We start from the raw sequence: 12,920 nt of genomic DNA on the forward strand, positions 1-12,920 counted from the left end.
CATTTCTGAGAAAAAGTTCAATGTTCACAATGATGTTGGTTGGAGATGTATCCTAGCTTCTGGAAGGACCGTTCAGAATTCAAATAACAGGGGAAGAAGCTGTTCCCGAGTCTGAAGGTACACGCTTTCAAGCTTTTATATCCTCTTTGTGGTGGAAACAGGGAAAAGTGGAAATGACTAGGGTGGAAAAAGGTCTTTGATTATGTTGGCTGTTTTCCCAAACTCTGCAATTTCTTGTGGTCTTGGGCAAAGCTGTTCCCAAACCAAGCTGTGATACAACCCGGCAGTACGTTTTCTACAGTTCAACTGTAGAAGTTGGTAAGAGACTTTAAATTAATGTCAAATATCCTTGTCTTCTGAGGAAGTAGAAACAATGGTATTTTTTTTTGGTGATGATGGAATTCAGTGGGCCATATTATTTCCTTCATCTAAATCCATTTTGTGCTTTAACCCAATAAGGCGGTTTCAATTATGTCAATGTACAAATTGGAAGTCTGGATCATTTTCCTGGTGATTCCGGCTACTATCATCATAATGAGCTGCCCGATGGTACTGCAGACTGCTGTTGTAGTGATCTGGAGGATGAAGCGTACCACCGCCATCTTGCTGGAGGGAGCAATAAGAAGCAGGATCCATCCAATCCTTTCTGAAAACTTGAGGTTCAACATGGCATCCATCTCTAATGGTTAGGGCAGTGCCTCATACTCTGGATCGAACCCAACTGTAAAAGATAGAATAGTTTATGAGCCATTCTTTGGAAAGTGAACCAAAAATGTCACACAGGTGATCATATGGCATCACATAAAGTAATACATTAAAAAATTATTGTAAGATTAAACTTATTCATTGCTATTTTCCTACCTGCAGAATTATAATGCATGTCTGCTAAAGATATGAACATTCTAGCTTTTTAAAATTCACAGGGTTTGTAAGATAAAACCGAGTTATGAAAAAAACGTTTCTGTGTAAGGTCACACACGTGAACAGTCATATTTGACCTCTGACCCTAAACAAACATAGCATAACAGAAAATTCTCTAGATAAGCTTCGAAAAAAAATATGACCAAGATGCCCCATCTAAACTAGTCCAATTTGCTTGCAGTTAGCCCATATCCCTCTAAACCTTTCCAATGCATGTACCTGTCCACATATCTTTTAAACCATAGGTTGTAGGTGAGAGGGGATAAAGTAATAGGGAACTGAGGGTAGTAAAAGGGAACTTAAGAGTGGATGGTATAAAGAACGAGCTGCCCGGGAAAGTAGTTGAGGGACAATAACAATATTTCAAAGATACTTGGACAGGTACATGGATAGAAAATATTTAGAGGGATATGAATCAAACGCAAGTAATGAGACTAGTTTAGATCTTGGTTGACAGGGTTAAGTTGGGCCAAAGGGCCTATTTCTGTGCTGCATGATTCTTTAGAAAGTCTTGTTAGATGGTGCACAATTATAAACGTAATAGATTATTTCTATGAAAAGACACTCTGGCACCATCTAGATGCACAAAATCAAGGAGTTTTTGGTCTGGTCTTGCTCAAGTGAAATATCAGATGCAGCTAGTTAAAAAACTCAGTTTGGTTCCTAAAGTCATGCATGCGTTCATTGAGCACAAATCTACTGAAGCAACAGGTTTCGTGAAAGACATCTCAAAAGATTACGGATTGTTCTTTAATCAACATTCATTATGATGTTTCCTGAAGGGCTGAGTTTTCCAGCATTTTGTTTTCTTATTTCCAACATTTGCCATTTTTTGTTCAAATTTACTTCTAATATATCCCCTGCTAGAGCTAGACTAACAGACTGAAGATGGATCACAACCCACAATGTTGGCTGACCTTGGAGGTTTACATGACCCATTGAGCAACACATTTTGTTTTTTGATCAAGATTCCAGCATCTGCAGATTTCCGTGGCTCTAAATTACCTTGTACAGTTACTTGACATTTAATGATTGGGGCCAGCTGAAAAATAAAGACCTTTGATGCCTGCAACTTGCATTTATGTTATTGAGATCTTCCAGAAAATGTCAGCTTGTGTACAATTGTTTCACACAAACCATGTTGTGTTAAGTTGTATGATACCTACTACCCAGCCTGAATTACAACTCCCAGCCCGAACTTTGCATCTTTTGTTACAAAGCACTACAAACAAATAAATAAATAGGACATCCAGACAAAATAAATGCAAATGGCAGGCTTGGGGAATACATTTTTTCTGGTGATTTTTAAAAGACCAGTGAGGAATAAATTACTTTTTTTGGTTGCTCTTACCAGAGGTTTTGTTGGAATGAGTGAGGGAACATTGCAGATGCTCTGGATCTCCTCGGGCAAGACGGCAACTGTCAATGTGCAGATTGGCCAGGTTAAGCTCATTGGTCCACAGAAGGTCCATGATAGCCAAGATCTGAGAGCATGGGTCCATCAATCTTTAATAAAGAAAAAAGTTTAAAAACAAAATCAACAGTAAAGGCATCTAAATTAAAAACATTTTAATTGAAAATCTCTTTTTGAATGTAAATGTTAACACTTACATAGACGACTGGTGACAGCATTGGAGGGTTGAGGAGGATGGTTACTGGTAATTGAGGTCCTCCGTATCCGTTGGTGAAATCGGAGACAGAGACAGAGGAAAGGGCACAAGAGAATCAGTGAATTAGTTTAGTTTAGAGATAGTGCAAAAACAGTCTATACCGTACAGCGATCCCCGCACATTAACATTAATACTATCACGCACAGTAGGAGCAATTTATAATTTTTACCATACCCAATTAACCTACAAACCTGTACGCCTTGAGTGTGGGAGTCAACCAAAGATCTCAGATAAAACCGACAAAGGTCACGGGGGGAACGAACAAATTCCATAGAGAACACCTGTAGCCAGGATCGACTACGTAGTCAGCACCCGTAGCCGCTCTACCCCCTGGCACGTTGCTGGCAGTAATCTCGGAGTAGGTCACCGAAGTCTGCAGGAAGGCGTCTCGATGGTTCCCCACGCCGGCTCCTCCTTTGTTCTCAGTGGCGCGTCCAACCGACCGTCAACCTATCCTCGACCCCCAGCCCAACCTCATCTACTGTCTAAACCTGAGAGCTGGGTCTTTTCCTCATTATTGTCTCACCACACCATTGAAGGAATCTGCACAAAGTGCTTCGCCAAAAAGGCAGCTATCATCAGAAAGATGATGCAGGAACCAGGGAACTATCCCCTCCAGGTTTAAAAACAGCTTTTTGTCAAGCTCGAACCACATTGCAGAACCTCAACCCAATCAAGGCGAAAACAAGCTCAATCTCTTCCCCTCTTTGCTCTCCCACAGTCGGGGGCCTCAAGCCTTCCGGTGACGGGACGATCTTGACTCCTGGAGCTGGCGGTCGGGCTCCCCACATCAGGGGGAATGTCAGCTCCCCCGCGCCGGCGATCGGAGCCCGGGTCGCGGCTGGTCGAGCCTGTGTCGTTGGACCTTCCCAACTCGGCCTCTCCCGAGACTGCAAGCTCAATGGTAAGTTCGCAGGCTGCTGTTAGAGTGATCCCAGGCAAGGGATCGGCTCCGATGTTAAGTCCACACGCTGCGGTGGGGCACAAAGTCAGTCCGAGGAGACCTCCAGCTTCATCGATGTTAGGCTGCAGAGCGACTGGAGATACGACCCGGAAACCAATCGCATCTCTGGCAAGGTAAGAAACTGAAAAAAAGTTTCCCCCGATCCCCTCCCCTCCCCCCCTACATAAAACAAGCCGGAGAACATTTACACAAACATTTGACTGTGCTTTGGAGTTAATAATACTGTGGGATCATAATTAGTTAAATTGAATTGGTCCAATAATTTCATAAATGAGATGTACCTGGTCCAGACAAATGTATCATGATCAGTCACTACAACAGCAAGTTATGATTGCATCAAACACGAACCAGCTTCCAAGATTATTGTGGTCATCCTACTAGTCATCCTTTTACCATTACCATTTTATTGCCACTTATTGAAGAAGGTTCAAATGCCTATTCCAAACATGCTTCCAAACTTAGCGCTACAAATAGATTTGGTTGTGGGTCCTGTCCTGTGACAAGGAAAGGCTTCATTACCACAGATACCTTGGCTTTCAGTTGTCGCATTCTGCATTTGTCAAAACTACCAATGGCACTTGCTCCTCTTCATCTTCCCTCCGACCTCCGGCACCCACAGAGGGCTAGTCTTCGTCCAACCTCCGGAACCCATCGCGGGCCCGTTTCAGCTGCTGAATCCTCTCTTAGACAGCACACCTTGCTCTCTTTAACATCCTTACTTGTGTTTCCCAACAACAGGCAGCTTCAGTTATGAAGCTCATGATCACCTGTTTGGTCCTGGCTGGGTCTTTTCCTCATCATAACTGGTGCTTTCTTTTCTTCAGTGTTGAATTGGTGATGACTCCATCATCTGTCAAAAAGATGCATCATTCCTGGAAATTCTGCCTTGCTAGCAGAGACCTCCCCGAGCTGGTCAGGCTATTTGATATCTTTCTTCGGGCTTTGCCCTTCTGGTGAATCCAATGACAATGCAAAAAGGAGTGCAGCTTGGTGCTCAATCGTCGTTAGCTCCAGTTACTTCTGGTGAGTTGCGAAGCCTTGGTTTACCCAGAGACAATCTGCAGTAGGGTTCTGGTGCTCCTGTTCCTCCCATGTATGTTCCTCATTTTATCCAGTGTTGACTTGGGTGTGGGTTCTGGCCTGTGACAAGGATAGACTTCATTACCAGAGATCCCTTGGATTTCAGGTGTTGCTTTCTGCATTTGACATAGTTACCATTGGCACTTGCTCCTCTTCATCTTATCTTTGACCACCGGAACGCAACGAGGGCCCGTCTTCAGCTGTCGAGTCCTCGCTGGGATGGCTCAGTCCGTCTTACTCGCTCCCTAAGGGCCCAGCTCACTCTCTTTATCCGTCCCGCTTGGGTGATTTGTCATAACTATCTTTGCCACTTGCTCCTCTTCTTTATCTTATTTCCGGTACCCACCACGGGGCAAGTCCAACCTCCGGCACCCACGGATGGCCCGTCTTCAGCAAATCCTCTCTTGGGGGGCACACCTTGATCTCTTTAACATCTTCGATTGTGTTTCCCACCAACAAGCAGCTCCAGTTATGATGCGCATGCTCTCCAGTTTGGCCCTGGATGGGTCTTTTCCTCCTCGTCATCACTGGTATTTTCTTTTATTCAGTGATAAATTGGTGATGGGTCTATCTTCAGTCAAAAAGATGCATCATTCCTGGAGATTCTGCCCTGCTAGCAGAGACCTCCCCGACCTGGTCAAGCTATTTGACATCTTTCTTCTGGCTTTGCCCTTCTGGTGAATCTAATGACAATGCAAAAAGGAGTCCAGCTTGGTTCTCAATCGTCGTTAGCTCCGGCTACTTCTGGACAGTTGTGATGCCTTGGTTTTCACCAGTGACAATCCATGGTAGAGTTCTCCTGTTCCTCCCTTGTATGTTCCTTCCACATTTTGTCCAGTGTTGATTTGCATGTGGGTTCCGTCCTGTGACAAGGATAGGCTTCATTACCAGAGATTTCTTGGCCTTCAGGTGACCCGTTTTGCATTTGTCGTAACTACCATTGACAGTTGCTCCTCTTCGTCTTCTCTCCGTGCTCTGGAACCCACCGCGGGCCCGTCTTCAGCTGCTGAACCCTCTCTTGGACGACACACCTTGCACTCTTTAACTTCCTCGCTTGTGTTTCCCACCAACAAGCAGTGTCAGTTATGATGCTCGTGCTCTCCTGTTAAGTCCCTGCTGGATCTTTTCCTCGTCATCACTAGTGCTTTCTTTTCTTCATTGTTGAATTGGTGATGACTCCATCATCTGTCAAAAAGATGCATAATTCCTGAAGATTCTGCCTTGCTAGCAGAGTCCTCCCCGAGCTGGTCAGACTATTTGACATCTTTCTTCTGGCTTTGCCCTTCTGGTGAATCCAATGCCAATGCAAAAAGGAGTCCAGCTTGGTTCTCAATCGTTTGGTGAGTTGCGAAGCCTTGGTTTTACCAGAGAAAATTTGTAGTAGAGCTCTGATGCTCCTGTTCCTCCCATGTATGTTCCTCATTTTGTCCAGTGTTGACTTGGGTGTGGATTCTGTCCTGTGACGAGATCCCTTGGATTTCAGGTGTTGCTTTCTGCATTTGACGTAGCTTCCATTGACACGTGCTCCTCTTCGTCTTCTCTTTGACCTCCGGAACCCACCGAGGGCCCGTCTTCAGCTGTCGAGTCCAAGCTGGGACGGCTCAGTCCCTCTTCCTCGCTCCCCGAGGGCCCAGCTCACCCTCTTTAACCGTCTCGATTGGGTGACGAAGTTGGGTAATATGTCATAACTATCTTTGGCACTTGCTCCTCTTCTTCATATTCTTTCCGGTACCCACCGCAGGGCAAATCCAACATCCGGCACCCACCGCAGACTCGTCTTCAGCTGCCAAATCCTCTCTTGAACAGCACACCTTGATCACTTTAACGTCTTCGCTTGTGTTTCCCACCAACAAGCAGCGTCAATTATGATTCTCCTGCTGTCCTGCTTGGGCCTGGATAGGTCTTTTCCTCCTTGTCATCACTGATGCTTTCATTTATTCAATGTTAAATTGGTGACGGCTCCATCTTCAGTCAAAGATGCATCATTCCAGGAGATTCTGCCTTGCTAGTAGAGTCCTCCCAGAGCTGGTCAGGCTAGTTGACATCTTTCTTCTGGCTTTGACCTCATGATGAATCCAATAACACTGCAAAGCGGAGACCAGCTTGTGTTTCCCACCAACAAGCAGTGTCAGTTATGATGCTCGTGCTCTCCTGTTAAGTCCCTGCTGGATCTTTTCCTCGTCATCACTGGTGCTTTCTTTTCTTCATTGTTGAATTGGTAATGACTCCATCATCTGTCAAAAAGATGCATCATTCCTGGAGATTCTGCCCTGGTAGCAGTCCTCTCCGATCTGGTCAGGCAAATTGATATCTTTCTTCTGGCTTTGCCCTTCTGGTGAATCCAATGACACTGCAAAAAGATTGGTTCTCAATCGTCGTTAGCTCCAGCTACATCTGGTGGGTTGCGAAGCCTTGGTTTTCCCAGAGACAACCTGTAATAGGGTTCTGATGTTCGTGTTCCTCCCATTTATGTTCCTGATTGTGTTAAGTGCTAATTTGGGTGTCGGTTCTGTCCTGTGACAAGGAGAGGCTTCATTACCAGAGATCCCTTGCCTTTCAGGTGTCGCGTTCTGCATTTGCTGTCATTACCATTGGCAGATGCTACTCTCTGTCTTTTCTCCGTCCTCCGGCAGCCGTCTTCAGCTGCCGAGTCCTCTCTTGGGTGGCTGCATCCATCTTCCGCGCTCCCCGAGGTCCCTGCTCACTCTCTTTAACCTCCTTGCTAGGGCGACGAAAGTGGGTCATTTGCTGTAACTGTCTTTGCCACTTACTCCTTTTTTCCATCTTCTCTCCGGTACCCACCACGGGGCAAGTCCAACATCCGGCACCCACCGAGGGTACGGTTCTGATGCTCCTGTTCCTCCCATGTATGTTCCTCATGCAAAAAAAGAGTCCAGCTTGGTTCTCAATCATCGTTAGATCAGTTGTGATGCCTTGGTTTTCCCAGAGACAATCCGTAGTAGGGTTCTGATGCTGCTGTTCCTCCCATCTATGTTTTCTGCTCTGTCATTTCCTCCTCCTTGTGTCTGGTGTTGACTTGGATGCTCCTCTCTGTCTTCTCTCTGTCCTCCAGCAGCCGTCTACAGCTGCCGAGTCCTCTCTTGGGTGGCTGCATCCATCTTCCTTGCTCACTCTCCTTAACCTCCTTGCTTGGGTGACGAAAGTGGGTCATTTGCTGTAACTGTCTTTGCCACGTGCTCCTTTTCATCTTCTCTCCGGTAACCACCACGGGGCAAGTCCAACATCCGGCACCCACCTCGGGCCCGTCTTCAGATGCCAAATCCTCTCTTGGGGGGCACACCTTGATTTCTTTAACATCTTAGCTCGTGTTTCCCACCAACAAGCAGCTTCAGTTATGATGCTCATGCTCTCCTGTTTGGTCCTGGATGGGTCTTTTCCATCACTGGTATTTTCTTTTATTCAGTGTTAAATTGGTGATGGCTCCATCTTCAGTCCAAAAGATGCATCATTCCTGGAGATTCTGCCTTGCTAGCAGAGTCCTCCCCGAGCTGGTCAGGCTCTTTAACATTTTTCTTCTGGCTTTGCCCTTCTGGTGAATCCAATGACAATGTAACAAGATTGGTTCTCAATCGTCGTTAGCTCCAGCTTCTTCTGGTGAGTTGCGATGCCTTGGTTTTCCCCAGAGACAATCTGCAGTAGGGTTCTGATGCTCCTGTTCCTCCCATGTATGTTCCTCATTTTGTCCAGTGTTGACTTGGGTTTGGCTTCTGTCCTGTGACAAAGATAGGCTTCATTACCAGAGATCCCTTGGATTTCAGGTGTTACTTTCTGCATTTGACGTAGCTACCATTGGCACTTGTTCCTCTTCGTCTTCTCTTTTACCTCTGGAACCCACCGAGGGCCCGTCTTCAGCTGCCGAGTCCTCTCTTGGGTGGCTGCATCCATCTTCTTCGCTCCATTATATCCCAGCTCACTCTCTTTAACCTCCTTGCTTGGGTGACGAAAGTGGGTCATTTGTCGTAACTATCTTTACGTCTTGATCGTCTTCTTCATCTTCTCTCCGGCATCTACCGTGGGCCCGTCTTCTGCTGTCGAATTCACTTGGACGACACACCTTACTCTTTAACATCCTCGCTTGTGTTTCTCCACCCATTAGTTGTGATGCTCATGTTCTCCTGTTTGATCCTTGCCGAGTCTTTTCCACCTTGTCATCACTGGTGGGTTTTTTTGTTCAGTGTTGAATTGGTGATGGCTCCATCTTCAAGCAAATAGATGCATCATTCCTGGAGAACTTCCAGAGTTGGTCAGACTATTTGACATCTTTCTTCTGGCTTTGACCTGATGGTGAATCCAATGACACTGCAAAAAAGAGTGCAGCTTGGTTCTCAATCGTCGTTAGATCAGCTGTGATGCCTTGGTTTTCCCAGAGACAATCTGTAGTAAGGTTCTCATGCTGCTGTTCCTCCCATGTATGTTTTCTGCTCGGTCATTTCCTCCTCCTTTTGTCTGATCTTCAGTCAAAAAGATGCATCATTCAGGAGAGTCTGCCCTGCTAGCAGAGTCCTCCCCGAGCTGTTCAGGCTATTTAACATCTTTCCTCTGGCTTTCACCTGATGGTGAATCCAATGACACTGCAAAAAAGAGTCCAGCTTGGTTCTCAATCGTCGTTAGATCAGTTGTGATGCCTTGCTTTTCCCCAGAGACAATCCGTAGTAGGATTCTGATGTTGCTGTTCCTCCCATGTATGTTTTCTGCTCTGTCATTTCCTCCTCCTTTTGTCTGGTGTTGACTTGGATGGGGTGTTTGTCCTCTGACAAGGATAGGCTTCATTACCAGAGATCCCTTGGCTTTCAGGTGAAACTTTCAGCATTTGTTGTTCCTACCATTGGAACATGCACCTCTTCTTTATCTTCTCTCTGACACCCAAAGTAGGCCCGTCCTCAGCTGCCAAGTCCTCTATTGGACGGCATTGTCGGCCTTTCCCACCCCTCGACGGCCCACCTCCCTCCAACAATTCGATCAAAGAAGGCCTATTCCTCACTTGTGTTGCAGCTATAGATTAATTTTGTGTTGCAGCTATAGATTAATTATGACTCTTTCTACCCAACCTGAAGATCAAATACTGGTCTGAATTACACTCGTAGGGTTCGTAAGTAAGCAAATAGAGAAATAAGGCATACAGACAAAATAAAATGCAAATTGCAGCTCTCGCTGGTGCCTCTTAAATGGCACTCAGCAACCCGACAATCATTCTCTCCAGGTTCAACATCTTCCCATCAACCATCCGTTTCTTGAACCACATTGCACCAGCAACACATTTCAGAACCGAAAGCACATTTTTACTCACTTTTGCATTATGTTCATTATTTGGATCGTCTTCATCAAAATATCCGAAGCAATTAAACAGAATACATCTCTCAACCACTTGGCTGTTAGATTTAAAAGAACATCAACCTCCTCTATCTTCTCTGCTTCATGCTCCCGCGCATTGGCAACTAATATTGGTACTTGCTCCTCAGATTCAGATTCAGATTCAGATTCAATTTTAATTGTCATTGTCAGTGTACAGTACAGAGACAACGAAATGCATTTAGCATCTCCCTGGAAGAGCTAATAAGTGATAATAAGTGTCCGGGGGGTGGGGGGGTGATTGGCAGTCACCGAGGTACGTTGTTGAGTAGAGTGACAGCCGCCGGGACTCCTCTTTGTCTTCTCTCCGATCTCCGTCGCCCACCGAAGGCCCGTTTTCAGCTGCCGTATCCTCTCAGACAGCACACCTTGTCTCTCTTTAACATCCTCGCTTGTGTTTTCCACCAAGAAGCTGCGTCAGTTATGATGCTCATGCTCTCCTGTTTGCTCCTGACCTGGTCTTTTCCTCGTCATCACTGGTGCTTTCTTTTATTCAGTGTTGAATTGGTGATGGCTCCAACTTCAGTCAAAAAGATGCATCATTTCAGGAGATTCTGCCCTGCTAGCAGAGTCCTCCCCGAGCTGGTCAAGCTCTTTAACATCTTTCTTCTGGCTTTGCCCTTCTGGTGAATCCAATGACAAAGCAAAAAGATTGGTTCTCAATCGTCATTAGCTCCAGCTACTTCTGGTGAGTTGCGATGCCTTGGTTTTCCCAGAGACAATCTGTAGTAAGGTTCTGATGCTCCTGTTCCTCCCATGTATGTTCCTGATTTTGTCCAGTGTTGACTTGGGTGTGGATTCTGTCCTGTGACAAAAATAGGCTTCATTACCAGAGATCCTTTGGATTTCAGGTGTTGCTTTCTGCATTTGATGTAGCTACTATTGGCACTTGCTCCTCTTCGTCTTCTCTTTGACCTCTGGAACCCACCGAGGGCCCGTCTTCAGCTGTCGAATCCTCGCTGGGATGGCTCCGTCCGGCTTCCTCGCTCCCTGAGGGCCCAGCTCACTCTTTGCCCGTCTCACTTGGGTGACAAAATTGGGCAATTTGTTGTAACTATCTTTGCCACTTACTCCTTTTTTCCATCCTCTTTCCAGTAACCACCACGGGGCAAGTCTAACATCCGGCACCCACCGCGGGCCCGTCTTCAGCTGCCAAATCCTCTCTTGGGGGCACTCCTTGATCTCTTTAACATCTTAGCTTGTGTTTCCCATCAACAAGCAGCTTCAGTTATGATGCTCATGCTCTCCTGTTTGGTCCTGGATGGGACTTTTCCTCCTCGTCATCACTGCTATTTTCTTTTGTTCAGTGTTGAATTGATGATAGGTCCATCTTCAGTCAAAAAGATGCATAATTCCTGGAGATTCTGCCCTGCTAGCAGAGTCCTCCCCGAGCTGGTCAGGCTTTTTGAAATCGTTCTTCTAGCTTTGCCCTTCTGGTGAATCCAATGACAACACAAAAAGATTGGTTCTCAATCGTCGTTGGCTCCAGCTACTTCTGGTGAGTTGCGATGCCTTGGTTTTCCCAGAGACAATCTGTAGTAGGGTTCTGATGCACCTGTTCCTCCCATGTATGTTCCTGATTTTGTCCAGTGTTTACTTGGGTGTGGGTTCTGTCCTGTGATAAGAATAGGCTTCATTACCAGAGATCCCTTGTTTTTCAGCTGTCGCGTTCCGCATTTGTCGTCACTTACATTGGCAGATGCACCTCTTCGTCTTCTCTCCGTCCTCCGGCAGCCTTCTTCAGCTGCCGACTCCCCTCTTGGGTGGTTGCATCCATCTTGCTCGCTCCATGAGGTCCCAGCTCACTCTCTTTAACCTTCTTGCTTGGGTGAAGAAAGTGGGTTATTTGTCGTAACTGTCTTTGCTTCTTACTCCTTTTTTCCCATCTTCTCTCCGGTACCAACCACGGGGCAAGTCCAACATCCGGCACCCACCGCAGACTCGTCTTCAGCTGCCAAATCCTCTCTTGAACAGCACACCTTGATCACTTTAATATCTTCGCTTGTGTTTCCCACCAACAAGCAGCGTCAATTATGATGCTCCTGATTTCCTGCTTGGGCCTGGATGGGTCTTTTCCTCCTTGTCATCACCGATGCTTTCATTTATTCAATGTTAAATTGGTGACGGCTCCATCTTCAGTCAAAGATGCATCATTCCAGGAGATTCTGCCTTGCTAATAGCGTCCTCCCAGAGCTGGTCAGGCTAGTTGACATCTTTCTTCTGGCTTTGCCCTTATGGTGAATCCAATAATACTGCAAAGAGACCAGCTTGTGTTTCCCATCAACAAGCAGTGTCAGTTATGATGCTCGTGCTCTCCTGTTAAGTCCCCTGCTGGGTCTTTTCCTCATCACCACTGGTACTTTCTTTTCTTCAGTGTTGAATTGGTGATGACTCCATGATCTGTCAAAAAGATGCATCATTCCTGGAGATTCTGCCCTGCTAGCAGAGACTTCCCCGAGCTGGCCAGGCTATTTGATATCTTTCTTCTGGCTTTGCCCTTCCGGTGAATCCAATGACACGGCAAAAAGATTGGTTCTCAATCGTCGTTAGCTCCAGCTTCTTCTGGTGAGTTGCGAAGCCTTGGTTTTCCCAGACACAATCTGCAGTAGGGTTCTGATGCTCCTGTTCCTCCCATGTATGTTCCTCATTTTGTCCAGTGTTGACTTGGGTGTGGATTCTGTCCTGTGACAAAGATAGGCTTCATTACCAGAGATCCCTTGGATTTCAGGTGTTGCTTTCTGCATTTGACGTAGCAACCATTGGCACTTGTTCCTCTCCGCCTTCTCTTTTACCTCTGGAACCCACCGAGGGCCCGTCTTCAGCTGTCGAGTCCTCGCTGGGATGGCTCCGTCCGTCTTACTTGCTCCCTGAGGGCCCAGCTCACTCTCTTTATCCGAATCGCTTGGGTGATGATA

General features: G+C 46.2%; 1 long non-coding RNA gene across 1 annotated transcript; it reads right to left on the reverse strand.

The window, feature by feature from the left end:
- Positions 1–666: 666 nt before the first annotated feature.
- LOC116973983 lies at positions 667–2,592 on the reverse strand. The gene is made up of 3 exons (XR_004412232.1): positions 2,533–2,592; positions 2,273–2,427; positions 667–721 (listed from the first exon to the last, which is right to left on the reverse strand). It is a non-coding gene; the product is annotated as an uncharacterized LOC116973983 (long non-coding RNA).
- Positions 2,593–12,920: the final 10,328 nt, after the last annotated feature.

Source organism: Amblyraja radiata, chromosome 6, assembly GCF_010909765.2.
Source record: "Amblyraja radiata isolate CabotCenter1 chromosome 6, sAmbRad1.1.pri, whole genome shotgun sequence".
NCBI classification, from domain to species: Eukaryota; Metazoa; Chordata; class Chondrichthyes; order Rajiformes; family Rajidae; genus Amblyraja; species Amblyraja radiata.